Genomic DNA, 12,418 nt, shown 5'->3' on the forward strand with positions numbered 1-12,418 from the left:
GCAATTTCCTAGCCTGGAATTGCCTTGTCTTGCCTTGTTTGAAATTATCTTGCCTGGATTTGCCGTTTTTCCTTGCCTTGCCTTACCTTTCCCTGCCCGGAATTTCCCTGCCAGGGTTTGACCTGCCCTGTTTTGCCTTGACTGAAATTGTCCTGCCTGGAATTGCACTTCCTTGCCTTGCCTTGCCTTGCCTGGAAATGCTTTGCCTTGCCTTGTCTAGGATTGACTTTCCCAAAATTGGTTTGCATTGCCTTGCCTTTCCTTGCATGGTATTGCCTTGCATTAAATTGTCTTGCCTGGAGTTACCTTGCCTTGCCTTGTCTTTTCTTGCTTTGCGTTGCCTGGAATTGCCTAGGCTGGAATTTCCTTGCCTTATCTTCCCTGGAATTGTCTTGCCTGGAATTACCTTGCCTTGCCTTGTCTTGTGATGCCAGGAATGGTCTTGCCTGTAATTGTGCTGCCTTGCATTTTTTGAAATTGTCTTGCCTGGAATCGCCTTGTCTTGTCTTGCTTGACTGGTCTAGTCTTTCCAGGAATTGCCTGCCTTGACTTGTCATGTTTTTCCATGTCTGGAATTGCCTTTCTTTGACTTGCTTTGCCTTGCCTGAAATTGCCTTGCCTTGAATTGTTTTTGCTTGCCTTGTCTTACATTTACTTGCCTGGAATTGTCTTGCCTTCCTTGTCTTTTCTTTCCTGGAATTCTCTTGCTTTGCCTGGAGTTGCCTTGCATGGAATTGCCCTGCATGAATTTGCCTTGCCTTGTTTCGCCTTGCCTGTAATTGTCTTCCCTTTCCTTGTCTGAAATTTCCTTGCCTTGCCTTGCCTTGACTTTTCTTGCTGGAATTGCCTTGCCTGGAATTTCCTTGACTTGCATTGCCTTACCTGTAATTGCTGTGCCTGGAATTGTCTTGCCTTGCTTTCCCTTGCCTTGCCTGGAATTGCCCTGCATGAATTTGCCTTGCCTTGTTTCGCCTTGTCTGTAATTGTCTTCCCTTTCCTTGTCTGGAATTTCCTTGCCTTGCCTTGCCTTGACTTTTCTTGCTGGAATTGCCTTGCCTGGAATTTCCTTGACTTGCATTGCCTTACCTGTAATTGCTGTGCCTGGAATTGTCTTGCCTTGCTTTCCCTTGCCTTGCCTTTCCTGAAATTGTCTTGCATGAAATTGCCTTGCCTGAAATTGCCTTGCATGGAACTGCCTTGCCTTGCCTTGCTTGCCTTTTCTGTAATTACCGTGCTTGGAATTACCTTGCCTGGAATTTCCTTGCCTTGCCTTGCCTTGCCTGGAATTGTCTTGCATGAAATTGCCTTTCCTGCATTGCCTTGTCTTGCTTTGCCTGGTATTGCCTTGCGTTGCCTTGCCTTGCCTTGTCTGTAATTGCCTTGAGTTGTCTTTCTTTCCCTTGCCTGGAATCGCCTTGCCTTGCCTTGCCTTGCCTTTCCCTGCCTTATCTGCAATTGCCTTTTTTGAAATTGTCTGGCCATACCTTGTCTTCTTTTGTCATAATTGGAATTGCCTTGCCTTGCCATCCCTGGAATTACCTTGCTTCGAATTTCCTTGCCTTATGCCTTGCCTGGAATTGCCTTGCCTGGAATTGTTTTCTTGTCTTGCCTTGCCTTGCCTGAAATTGCCTTGCCTGGAAATGCCCTGCCTTTTCTTTCCTTTAATTGCCTTGCCTTGAATTTCCTTTCCCTGCCTTGTCTTGCCTTGCCTTCTTGGAATTGCCTTTCCTGCAATTGCCTTTCCTTCCCTTGCCTTGTCTTCCCTTGCCTTTCCTTTCCTTGCCTTTCCTGGAATCGCCTTGCCTTGCCTGGAATTGCCTCGAGTTCCCTTTTCTTGCCTTGTCTTGATTTTCCTTTCATGCCATTGCCGTGTTTGGACTTTCCCTGCCATGCCTTGTTTTACATTGCCTTGCCTAAAATTGCCTTACCTGAATTGCCTTGCCTAGAATTGCATTACCTTTTCTTACTTTGCCCTGCCTGGAATTGTTTTGCCTTGCCTTACCTTGAATTGCCTTGCCTGAAATTTTCTTTCCCTGCCTGGTCTTGCCTTGCCTTGCCTTACCTTACCTTGCCTGGAATTGCTTTGCCTTGCATTGCCTTATCTTGCCTAAACTGCCCTGCCTAGAGTTGCATTGCCTTGCCTTACCTGGTCTTTCCTGGAATTGCCTTGTCTGGTCTTGCCTGGAATTGCGTTGCCTTTTTTGTCTTGTCTTGCCAGGAAATGCCTTGCATAAAATTGCCTTGCCCTGACTTGCCTCCCTTTCCTGGAATTGCCTTGCCTGGAATTGCCTTGTCTTGCCTGGAATTGCTTTGCCTTGCCTAAAATTGCTTTGCCTTGCCTTGCCTTGCCTGAAATTGTCTTCCCTTGCTTGAAATTGCCTTTCCTGGAATTGCCTTTCCTTTCCTTTCCTTTCCTTGCCTTGGCTGGAATTGCCTTGGGTTGCCTTTCTTTGCCTTGCGAAAAATTTTCTTGCCTGGAATTGTCTTGCCTTCCTTTTTTGTCTTGCCTGGAATTGCCTTGCCTGGAATTGTCTTGTCTTCCTTTTTTTGACTTGCCTGGAATTCCCTTGCATGGAATCATCTTGCCTTGCTTTGCCTTGCCCAGAATTGCTTTGTCTTGCCTGAAATTGCTTTGTCTTAAATGCCTTGCCTTGCTTTGCCTTACCTGAAATTGCCTTACCTGGAATTGTTTTGCCTTGACGTGTCTTGCCTTACCTTGCACAGAATTGCCTTGCATGGAATTGGGTTGCATTGCCTTGAATTGCTTTGCCTGAAATGGCCTTGCCTTGCCTTGCCTTGCCTTGCCTTGCCTTGCCTTGCCTTGCCTTGCCTTGCCTTGCCTTGCCTTGCCTTGCCTTGCCTTGCCTTGCCTTGCCTTGCCTTGCCTTGCCTTGCCTTGCCTTGCCTTGCCTTGCCTTGCCTTGCCTTGCCTTGCCTTGCCTTGCCTTGCCTTGCCTTGCCTTGCCTTGCCTTGCCTTGCCTTGCCTTGCCTTGCCTTGCCTTGCCTTGCCTTGCCTTGCCTTGCCTTGCCTTGCCTTGCCTTGCCTTGCCTTGCCTTGCCTTGCCTTGCCTTGCCTTGCCTTGCCTTGCCTTGCCTTGCCTTGCCTTGCCTTGCCTTCTATTGCCTTGACTTGCGTTGTCTTGCCTTGCCTTGCCTGGAATTTTCTTGCCCGGTATTTCCTTACCTTTCTTGCCTTGCCTTACCAGGAGTTGCCTTGCCTAGAATTGCCTTGCCTTGACTTGTCTTGTCTTACCTTGTCTGGAATTGCCTTGATTTGATTTGCTTTGCCTTGCCTTGTCTTGCATTTCCTGGGCTGGAATTGCCTTGCCTTCCTTATCTTGTCTTGCCTGTAATTGCCTTGCATGGAATTGCCTTGCGTTGAGTTGCCTGAAATTGCCTTGCCTTTCCTATAATTGCCTTTCATGGAATTGTCTTGCCTTGCCTTGCTTTGCCTGGAATTGTCCTGCCTTTTCTTGCGTGGAATTGTTTTTTTGCCTTGCCTTGTCTTGCCTGGGATTGCTTTGCCTGGAATTTTATTTCCTTGCCTTGGTTTACCTGGAATTGCTGTGCCCGGAATTGCCTTGCTTTGCCTTCCCTTGTCTTACCTGAAATGTCCTTGCCTGGAATTTCTATTCCTTTCCTTACTTGCCTTTCCTGGAATTATCTTGCCTAGAATTGCCTTGCCTTGCCTGAAATTTCCTTTCCTTGCATTGTTTTGTCTTGCTTTGCCTGATGTTGCCTTGCCTTGCCTTGTCTGGAATTGCCTTGATTTGCCTTTCTTTTCCTTGCCTGGAATTGCCTTGCCATGCCTTGCCCTACCTTGCTTGCATTTGCCTTGCCTGAAATTGCCTGGCGATGCCTTGCACTTCTCTGCCATGATTTGAATTGCCTTGCCTGAAATTGCCTTGCCTTGTCTTCCCTGGAACTGCCTTGCCTCGAATTGTTTTACCTCACCATACCTTGCCTGGAATTGCCTTGCCTGGAATTGTTTTGTCTTGCCTTTCCTTGCCTGGAATTGCCTTCCCTTGACTTGCCTTGGGTGGAATTGCCTTGAGTTGCCTTTCCTGAAATTGCCTTTCCTGGAATTGCCTTGGCTTTCCTTGCCTTGCCTGGAATTTCTTTGAGTTCCGTTTTCTTGTCTTGCCTTGATTTGCCTTACCTGGAATTGCCTTGCTTTGCCTTACCTGGCATTGCCTTGCCTGGAATTGCCTTGTCTTGCTTGCCTTGCCTGAAATAGCCTTTCGTGCAATTTTCTAGACTGGATTTGTCTTGCCTTGCCTCGTCTTCCTTGCTTTATCTGGAATTGCCTTGCCTGGATTTGCTTTCTTTTCCCTTGCCCTGCCTTGCTTTGCACTGCCTGGAATTTCCCTGCTTGGATTTTCCCTGCCTTGTTTTGCCTACCCTGAAATTGCCCTTCCTGGAATTGCACTGCCTTGCCTTACCTTGCCTGGAATTGCCTTGCCTTTCCTTGCATGGAATTGACTTTCCTGAAATTTCTTTGCATTGCTTTGCCTTTTCCTGCATGGGATTGCCTTGCCTGGAATTGCCTTGTCTTCTCTTGCCTTGAATTTTTTTGCCTTGCCTGGAACTGCCTTGCCTTGCCTGAAATTTTCTTGTGTTGCCTTGTGTTGCCTAGCCTGGGATTGCCCTGCCTGGAATGGCCTGGTCTTGGCTTGCCTTGCCTTGGCTGGAATTGCCTTGCCTTGCCTTGCCCGAAATTGCACTGCCTGCAATTGACCTGCCTCGCCTTGCTTTGCCTAAAATTGCCGTGCCTGTAATTTCACTGCCTTGCCTTGCCCTGCCTGGAATTTCCTTGCATTGCCTTGCCTGGAATTGAGTTTCCCAGAATTGCCTTGCATTGCCTTGCCTTTACTTGAATGAAATTACCTTGCCTGGAATTGCCTTGCTTGGAATTGCCTTGCCTTGGCTTGCTTGAAATTGCCTACCCTGAAATTGCCTTGCCTTGCCTTGCCTTGCCTTGCCTTGCCTTGCCTTGCCTTGCCTTGCCTTGCCTTGCCTTGCCTTGCCTTGCCTTGCCTTGCCTTGCCTTGCCTTGCCTTGCCTTGCCTTGCCTTGCCTTGCCTTGCCTTGCCTTGCCTTGCCTTGCCTTGCCTTGCCTTGCCTTGCCTTGCCTTGCCTTGCCTTGCCTTGCCTTGCCTTGCCTTGCCTTGCCTTGCCTTGCCTTGCCTTGCCTTGCCTTGCCTTGCCTTGCCTTGCCTTGCCTTGCCTTGCCTTGCCTTGCCTTGCCTTGCCTTGCCTTGCCTTGCCTTGCCTTGCCTTGCCTTGCCTTGCCTTGCCTTGCCTTGCCTTGCCTTGCCTTGCCTTGCCTTGCCTTGCCTTGCCTTGCCTTGCCTTGCCTTGCCTTGCCTTGCCTTGCCTTGCCTGGAATGTCCTTGCCTGGAATTGCTCTGCCTTGCACTTTCGGGTATTGCCTGGCCTGGATTGATTTGTCTTGCCTTGCTTGAGTAGACTTGCCTTGCCTCGAATTGCCTTGCCTTGCCTTGTTTTGTCTGAAATTTACTTGCCTGAAATTGCCTTGCCTTGCCTTGTCTGAAATTGTTTAGGCTGAAATTGCCTTACCTTCCCTTACCTGTGTTTGCCTTTCCTTCAATTGACTTGTCTAGAATTGGCTTGCCTGGCCTTGCCTGGAATTTCCTTGCCTTGCCTTGCCTGGAATTGACTTTTCTGGGATTACTTTGCCTTGCCATGCCTTGTGTGGTCTTGCTTTGCCTGGAATTGCCATGAGTTGTCTTTCTTTTCCTTGCCTGGAATTGCCTTGCCTTGCCTTGCCCTGCCTTACCTGCATTTGCCTTGACTGGAATTGCCTGGAGATGCCTTGTCTTCTTCTGCTGTGCTTGAAATTTTCTTGCCTGGAATTGCCTTGCCTTGACTTCCCTGGAATTTTCTTGTCTCAAATTGCTTTGCCCTACCATGCCTTGCCTGGATTTGTTTTGTCTTTCCTTGCCTTGCCTTACCTGGAATTGCCTTACCTGGAATTTCCCTGCCTTGCCTTACCTGAAATTGCACTGCCTGGAATTTTCTTTCCCGTCCTTGTCTTGCCTTGCCTTGCCTAGATTTCATTTGCCTTGACTCGCCTTTCCTGGAATAGACTTGCCTTGCCTGAAATTGCTTTGCCTGGAATTGCCTTGCCTTGCCTTACCTGGGATTGCCTTGCCTGGAATTGCTTTGCCTTGACTCATTTTGTCTTGTCCTGCCTAAAATTGCCTTGCTTGAAATTGCATTGAATTGTCTTGAATTGCTTTGCCTGGAATGTCCTTGCCTTGCCTTGTTTTGCATTGCCTTGAGTTGCCTTGCCTTGCCTTGCCTGGAATTGCATTGCCTGGTGTTTTCTTACCTTGACTTCCCTTGTGTTACCTGGAGTTGCCTTGCCTGGTCTTGCCTTGCCTTGTCTGGATTTGCCTTGGTTTGACTTGCTTGGCCTTGCCTCGAATTGCCTTGCATTGAAATGTTTTGCCTTGCCTTGTCTTGCATTGCCTTTCCTGGAATTGCCTTTTCTTCCTTGTCTTGTCTTGCCTGGAATTGCCTTGCATGGAATTGCCCTGCCTTCCGTTTTCTGAAATTGCCTTGTCTGGAATTACCTTGCCTTTTCTGTAATAGCCTTTCATGGAATTGTCTTGCCTTGCCTTGCTTTGCCTGAAATTGTCTTGCCTTTTATTGCCAGGAATTGACTTTCCTTCCCTTGCCTAAAAGTTTCTTGCACGGAATTGCCTTGCCTGGAATTTCATTGCTTTGCCTTACATTACCTGGAATTGCCATGCCCAAAATTGCCTTGCCTTGCCATCCCTTGCCTTGCCTGAAATTACCTTGCTTTGCCTTGCCTGGAAGTGTCTTGCCTGAAATTGCCTTTTCTTGCATTGCCTTATCTTGCTTTGCCTGGTGTTGCCTTCCTTGCCTTGCCCGGAATTGCCTTGAGTTGCCTTTATTTGCCTTGCCTGAAATATCCTTGTCTGAAATTGCCTTTCCTTGCCTTGCCCTGCCTTACCTGCATTTGACTTGCCTGTAATTGCCTGGTGATGCCTTGTCTTCCCCTGCCATGCTTGGAATTGCATTTCCTGGAATTGCCTTGCCTTGCCTTTCCTGGAATTGCCTTGTCTCAAATTGCCTGGCCTGACCATGCCTTGCCTGGAATTGCCCTGCCTTGCCTTACCTGGAATTGCCTTGCCTGCAATTTTTTTTCCCTGCCTTGTCTTGCCCTTCCTTGCATGGAATTTCCTTTCCTGCAATTGCCTTTAATTGGATTGTTTTTGCTTTTTTTGCCTTGCCTTTCCTTCTCTTGCCTTTACTTGCCTGGAATTGCCTTACCTTGCTTTGCCTTTTCTTGCCTAAAATTGCATTGCCTTGACTTGTCTAGAATTGTGCTACTTTTTGTTGCCTTGCTTAAATTGCTTTGCCTGGAATTGCCCTGCGTTGCCTTACCTGCCCTGACATTTCCTTGCCTGGGATTACCTTGCCTTGACTTGCCTATACTTGCCTAGAATTGCCTTGCATGGATTTGCCTTGCCTGAAATTCCCTTGCCTAGCCAGGAATTTACATGCCTGAAATTGCCTTCCATTGACTTGTCTTGCCATAAATTTTATTCCCTGGAATTGCCTTGCCTTGCGTTGCCTGGAATTGTCTTTCCTTGCTTTGCCTTGCCTGGAATTGCGTTGTCTGGAATTGCCTTGCCTTTCCTTACCTGGAATTGACGTTCCTGGATGTTCCTTGTCTTGCCTTGTCTTGTCTGGAATTGCCTTTCTTGCAATTGGTTAGCCTGGAATTACCTTGCCTTTCCTTGCCTTGCCTGGATTTTTCTTGTTTTTCTTGCCTTGCTTTGCCTTGCCTTGCCTTGTGATTAATTGTCTTGCCTGAAATTTCCTTGCCATGCCTGGAATTACCTTGCCTTGGCTTCACTTGCCTAGCCTTGCCTGAAATTGCCTTGCCTAGAATTGCCTTGCCTTTCCTGGAATTTCCCTGCCTGAAATTGTCTTTGCCTGGCCTTGCCTAAAATTGCACAGCCTGGATTTAAACTGTGTTGCCTTTCCTTGCCTGGAATTGCCTTGTCTGGAATTGCCTTTCCTTGCCTTTCTTTGTCTTGCCTTGCCTTGCATGGAATTGCCTTGCCATGTTTTGCCTTGCCTGAAATCGCCTTGCCTGGAATTTTCCTTTTTTGCCTTGCCTTGACTTGCCTCGAATTGCCTTGCCTGGAGTTTCCCTGCTTTGCCTTTTCTTTCCTTACCTCGAATTATTTTGTCTGGAACTGGCCTGCCTTGCCTTGTTTTGCCTTGCCTGGAATTGCCTTTCCTGGAATTTCCATGCTTGTCTTGTCTGAAATTGCCTTGCTGAAATATTTTTGCCTTGCTTGGAATTTCCTTGGATTGGCTTGCCTTCCCTAGCCTGGAATTGCCCAGTCTGGAATTGCTTTGCCTCGTCTTGCCTTGGCTTGCCTTGCCTGGAATTGCCATGCCTAGAATTGCCTTGCCTTGCCTTCCCTTGTCTGCAATTGCCCTACCTAAAATTTTCCTGCCTTGCTTGTTCTGCCTGAAATTTCCCTGCCTGAAATTGACCTGCCTTGCCTTTCCTTTTCTGATATTGCCTTGCCTTGCCTTTTCTTGCTGTGCCTGGATTTACCTTGCCTGCAATTTCATTGCCTAGCCTTAATTGGAATTTACTTGCCTGGAATTGCCTTGCATTGACTTCCCTTGCCAGGAATTCTCTTGACTGGAAAGGTCTTGCCTTGCCTTTTTTTGTCTGGAGTTGCCTTGCCTTCCCTGGAATTGCCTTGTCTGTATTGCCTTGTTTTGCCTTGCCTTACCTGGAATTGCCGTGCCCGGAATCGCCTTTCCTTGCCTTCCATTACCTTGCCTGGAATTGCCTTGTCTTGCCTTTTCTGAATTTGTCTTGCATGGAATTGCCTTGCCTTGCGTTGCTTGCCTTTCCTGGAACTACATTGCCTGGAATTGCGTTGCCTTGCCTGGAATTGTCTTGCCTGAAATTGCCTTTCCTTGCATTGCCCTGTCTTACTTTGCCTGGTATTGCCTTGCCTTGCCTTACCCTGCCTTGCCTGGGATTACCTTGAGTTGCCTTTCCTTGCCTTGCCTGGATTTTTTTTTTCTGGAATTGCCTTGCCTTGCCTTTCCTGGAATATCCTTGCTTGGAATTGCCTTCTCTTGCCTTGCTGTGCCTTGGCTGCAATTGCATTGCCTGGAATTCTCTGGACATGCCTTGTCCAGATTTATTACCCTGCCATGCTTTCTATTGTATTGACTGCAATTGCCTTTCCTCGAATTACCTGGCCTTGCTTGGAATTGCCTTCCCTTGCCTTATTTTGCCTTGCCTGGAATTGCCTTGAGTTGCCTTCCCTTGCCTTGCCAGGAATTGCCTTTTCTGAAATTGCCTTGCCTTGACTTCCCTGGAATTGCCATCTTCGATTTGTCTTGACTTACCATGCCTTGCCTGGAATTTCCTTGCCTGGAATTGTTCTGCCTTGTTTTATCTGGAATTGCCTTAAGTGGAATTTTCCCTTGCCTAAAACTCCCCTGCCTAGAATTGCATTGCCTTGAATTGTCTGGAATTTTGCTACCTTTTGTTTTTTTTTAATGTGGAATTTCCTTTCCCTGCCTTCTCTTGCCTTGCCTTGTCTGTAATTGCCTTTCCTGCAATTGCTTTTCCTTGAATTGCCTGGCCTTGCCTAGAATTGCCTTTTCTTGCCTTATATTGTCTTGCCTGGAATTGCCTTTCCTGGATTCCTTACCTTTCCTTGCCTTACTTGTAATTGGTGTGCCCGGATTTGCCTTGCCTTGCCTTCCCTTGCCTTGCCTTGCCTTCCCTTGCCTTTCCTGGAATTTCCTTGTTTGAAATGGTCTTGCCTTGTCTTGTCTTTCCTTGCCTGGAATTGCCTTGCCTTGCCTTGCATGAAATCTCCTTGCCTCGAATTGCCTAGCCTAAAATTTCCCTGCTTTGCCTTGCCTTTCATTTTCTCGAAGTGCCTTGCCTGGAATTGCCTTGCCTTGCCTGGAATTGATTTGCTCAGAATTGCCTTTTTTTTCTTGCCTTGCCTTGCCTTACCTGAAATTGCCTGAAATTGTTTTTTTTGGTATTGCCTTGTCTTGGTTTGACTTGCCTTGCCTTGCCTTGCCTTGCCTTGACTTGACTTGTCATGCCTTGCCTGTAATTGCCTTTCCTGGAAGTGACTTGCCTTGCCTTACCTGGAATTCCCTTGGATTGCCTTGCTTTTTGTTGCCTGGAATTGCCATGCCTTGCCTTCCTTGGAATTGCCTTGTGTGGAATTGCATTGTCTTGCCTTGCCTTGACTAAAATTGCCTTGCTTCGAATTACGTTGCCTTGCCTTTCCTCGCATGGAATTGCCTTGCCTATGATTGTCTTGCCTTGCACTGCCTTGCCTTGCCTTGCCTGGAATTGCCTTGCTGGAATTGTCTTGCCATGCCTTAGCTGGAATTGCCTTGCCTGGAAATATCTTTTCCTGCCTTGTCTTCTCTTGTCATTACTGGGATTGCATTTCTAGTAATTGACTTGCCTGGAATTGCCTTGCCTGAAATTGCCTTTCCAGATATTGCCATGCCTTTCCAGGCTTGGAAATTGCCTTTCCAGATATTGCCTTGCCTTCATTTTCACTCCCTTTCCTTAACTCTTCATGCCTGGAATTGTCTTTCCTTGACTTACCTGGAATTTTCTTGTCTAAAATTGCTTTGCCCTGTCTTGTATTTCCTTGCCTGGAATTGCCTTGCCTTACCTTGCTGAAATCACCTTGCCTATAATTGCCCTTTTTTCCCTTGCTTTCCCTTGCCTCAAATTTCCTTGCTTGAAATTTCTTTGCCTTGCCTGGAATATTTCTGCTTTGCCTTGCCTTTCATTTTCTTGAATTGCCTTGCCTGGAATTGATGTGCCTTGCCTAGTTTTGCCTTGCCTTGAATTTTCTTGCCTGGAATTTTTTACCTTCCTGGGAATTTCCTTGCATTGCATTTCTTTGTGTAGCCTGGAATGGCCCTGTTTAAAATTGCCTTGCTTTGGTTTGCCTTGCCTTGCCTGGAATTGACTCTCATTGCCTTTCCTTGCCTTGCCGTGCCTAAAATTGACTTTCCTGCAATTGCCTTGTGTTGCATTGCCTTGCCTAAAACATCCTTGCCTGGAATTGCCCTACATTGCTTTGCCCTGCCTTGCGTGGAATTGCCTTGCCTAGAATTGCGCTGCATTCCCTTGTCTTGCCTTGCCTAGCATAGAATTGCCTTGCCTGGAATTGACTTGCATTGCTTTGACTGGAATATTTTTGCATGGATTGTCTTGCATTGCATTGCCTTACCTTGCCTTGTTTTTCTTGCCTGGAATTGCCCTGTCTTGCTTTTCTTGAAATAGGTCTGTCTGGAATTGCCTTGTCTTGCCTTGCCTTTACTGGAGTTGCCTTGTTTCGAATTGCCTTGCCTTGCCTTTCCTCGCCTGAAATTGCCTTGCTTCAAATTGCCATACCTTGCATTGCCTTACATTGCCTTGACTAAAATTGCCTTATTTTACATTGCCTAGCCTTGCCTTGCCTTGAATTGCATTGTCTAGAATTGCATTGCCTTGCCTTACCTTGCCTTACCTGGAATTGTCTTGCCTTTTCTTGTCTTGCCTGGAATTACGTTGTATGGAATTGCCTTGTCTTGCCTAGCCTTGTGTTGCCTGAAATTGCCTTGAATTGCGTTGCCTCAAATCACCTTGCCTGGAATTGCCTTTCCTGCAGTTGCATTCCCTGGAATTTCCTTGCCTTGCCTTGCCTGGATTTGCCTTGCCTTTCCCTGCCTGGAATTGACTGTTGCACAATTGCCTTGTATTGCCTTGCCTTTTCATGCATGGGATTGCCTTGTATGAAATTGTCTTGCTTGGAATGGTCTTGCCTTGCCTTTTGTTACCTTGCATTGCCTTACCTGGAATTTCCAAACCTGGAATTGCCTTGCCTTGCCTTGCCTGGAATTGCCTATCTTGGAGTTGCCTCTTTTTGCCTCGCTTTGCCTTGCCTTCTTTTGCATTGCCTTGCCTTTCCTTACCTTTCCTGAAATTGACTGAATTTGCTGAAATTTCCTTGCCTAGTATTGCCTTGTTTTTCCTTGCCTTGCCTGCAATTGCCTTTCCTGCAGTTGCCTTGCCTGGAGTTGTCTTGCCTTGCTTTGCCTTGTCTGAAATCGCTTGGCCTGGAATTGCCTTTTCTACAATTGCTTTGCCTGGAATTGCCTTTCCTTGCGTTGCCTGGAATTTACTTGTCTGGAATTGCCTTGCCTTTTCTTTTCTTTCCTTGCATGGAATTGCCTTGCCTTGTCCTGTCTTGCCTTGCCTGAAATTGCCTTGCCTGGAATTGCCTTTTTTTGCCTTGCATTCCCTTGCTTCGAATTGCCTTGCTTGGAATTTTCCTTCCTTGCGTTGCC

This window comes from Callithrix jacchus, chromosome 9 (assembly GCF_049354715.1).
Source record: "Callithrix jacchus isolate 240 chromosome 9, calJac240_pri, whole genome shotgun sequence".
NCBI classification, from domain to species: Eukaryota; Metazoa; Chordata; class Mammalia; order Primates; family Cebidae; genus Callithrix; species Callithrix jacchus.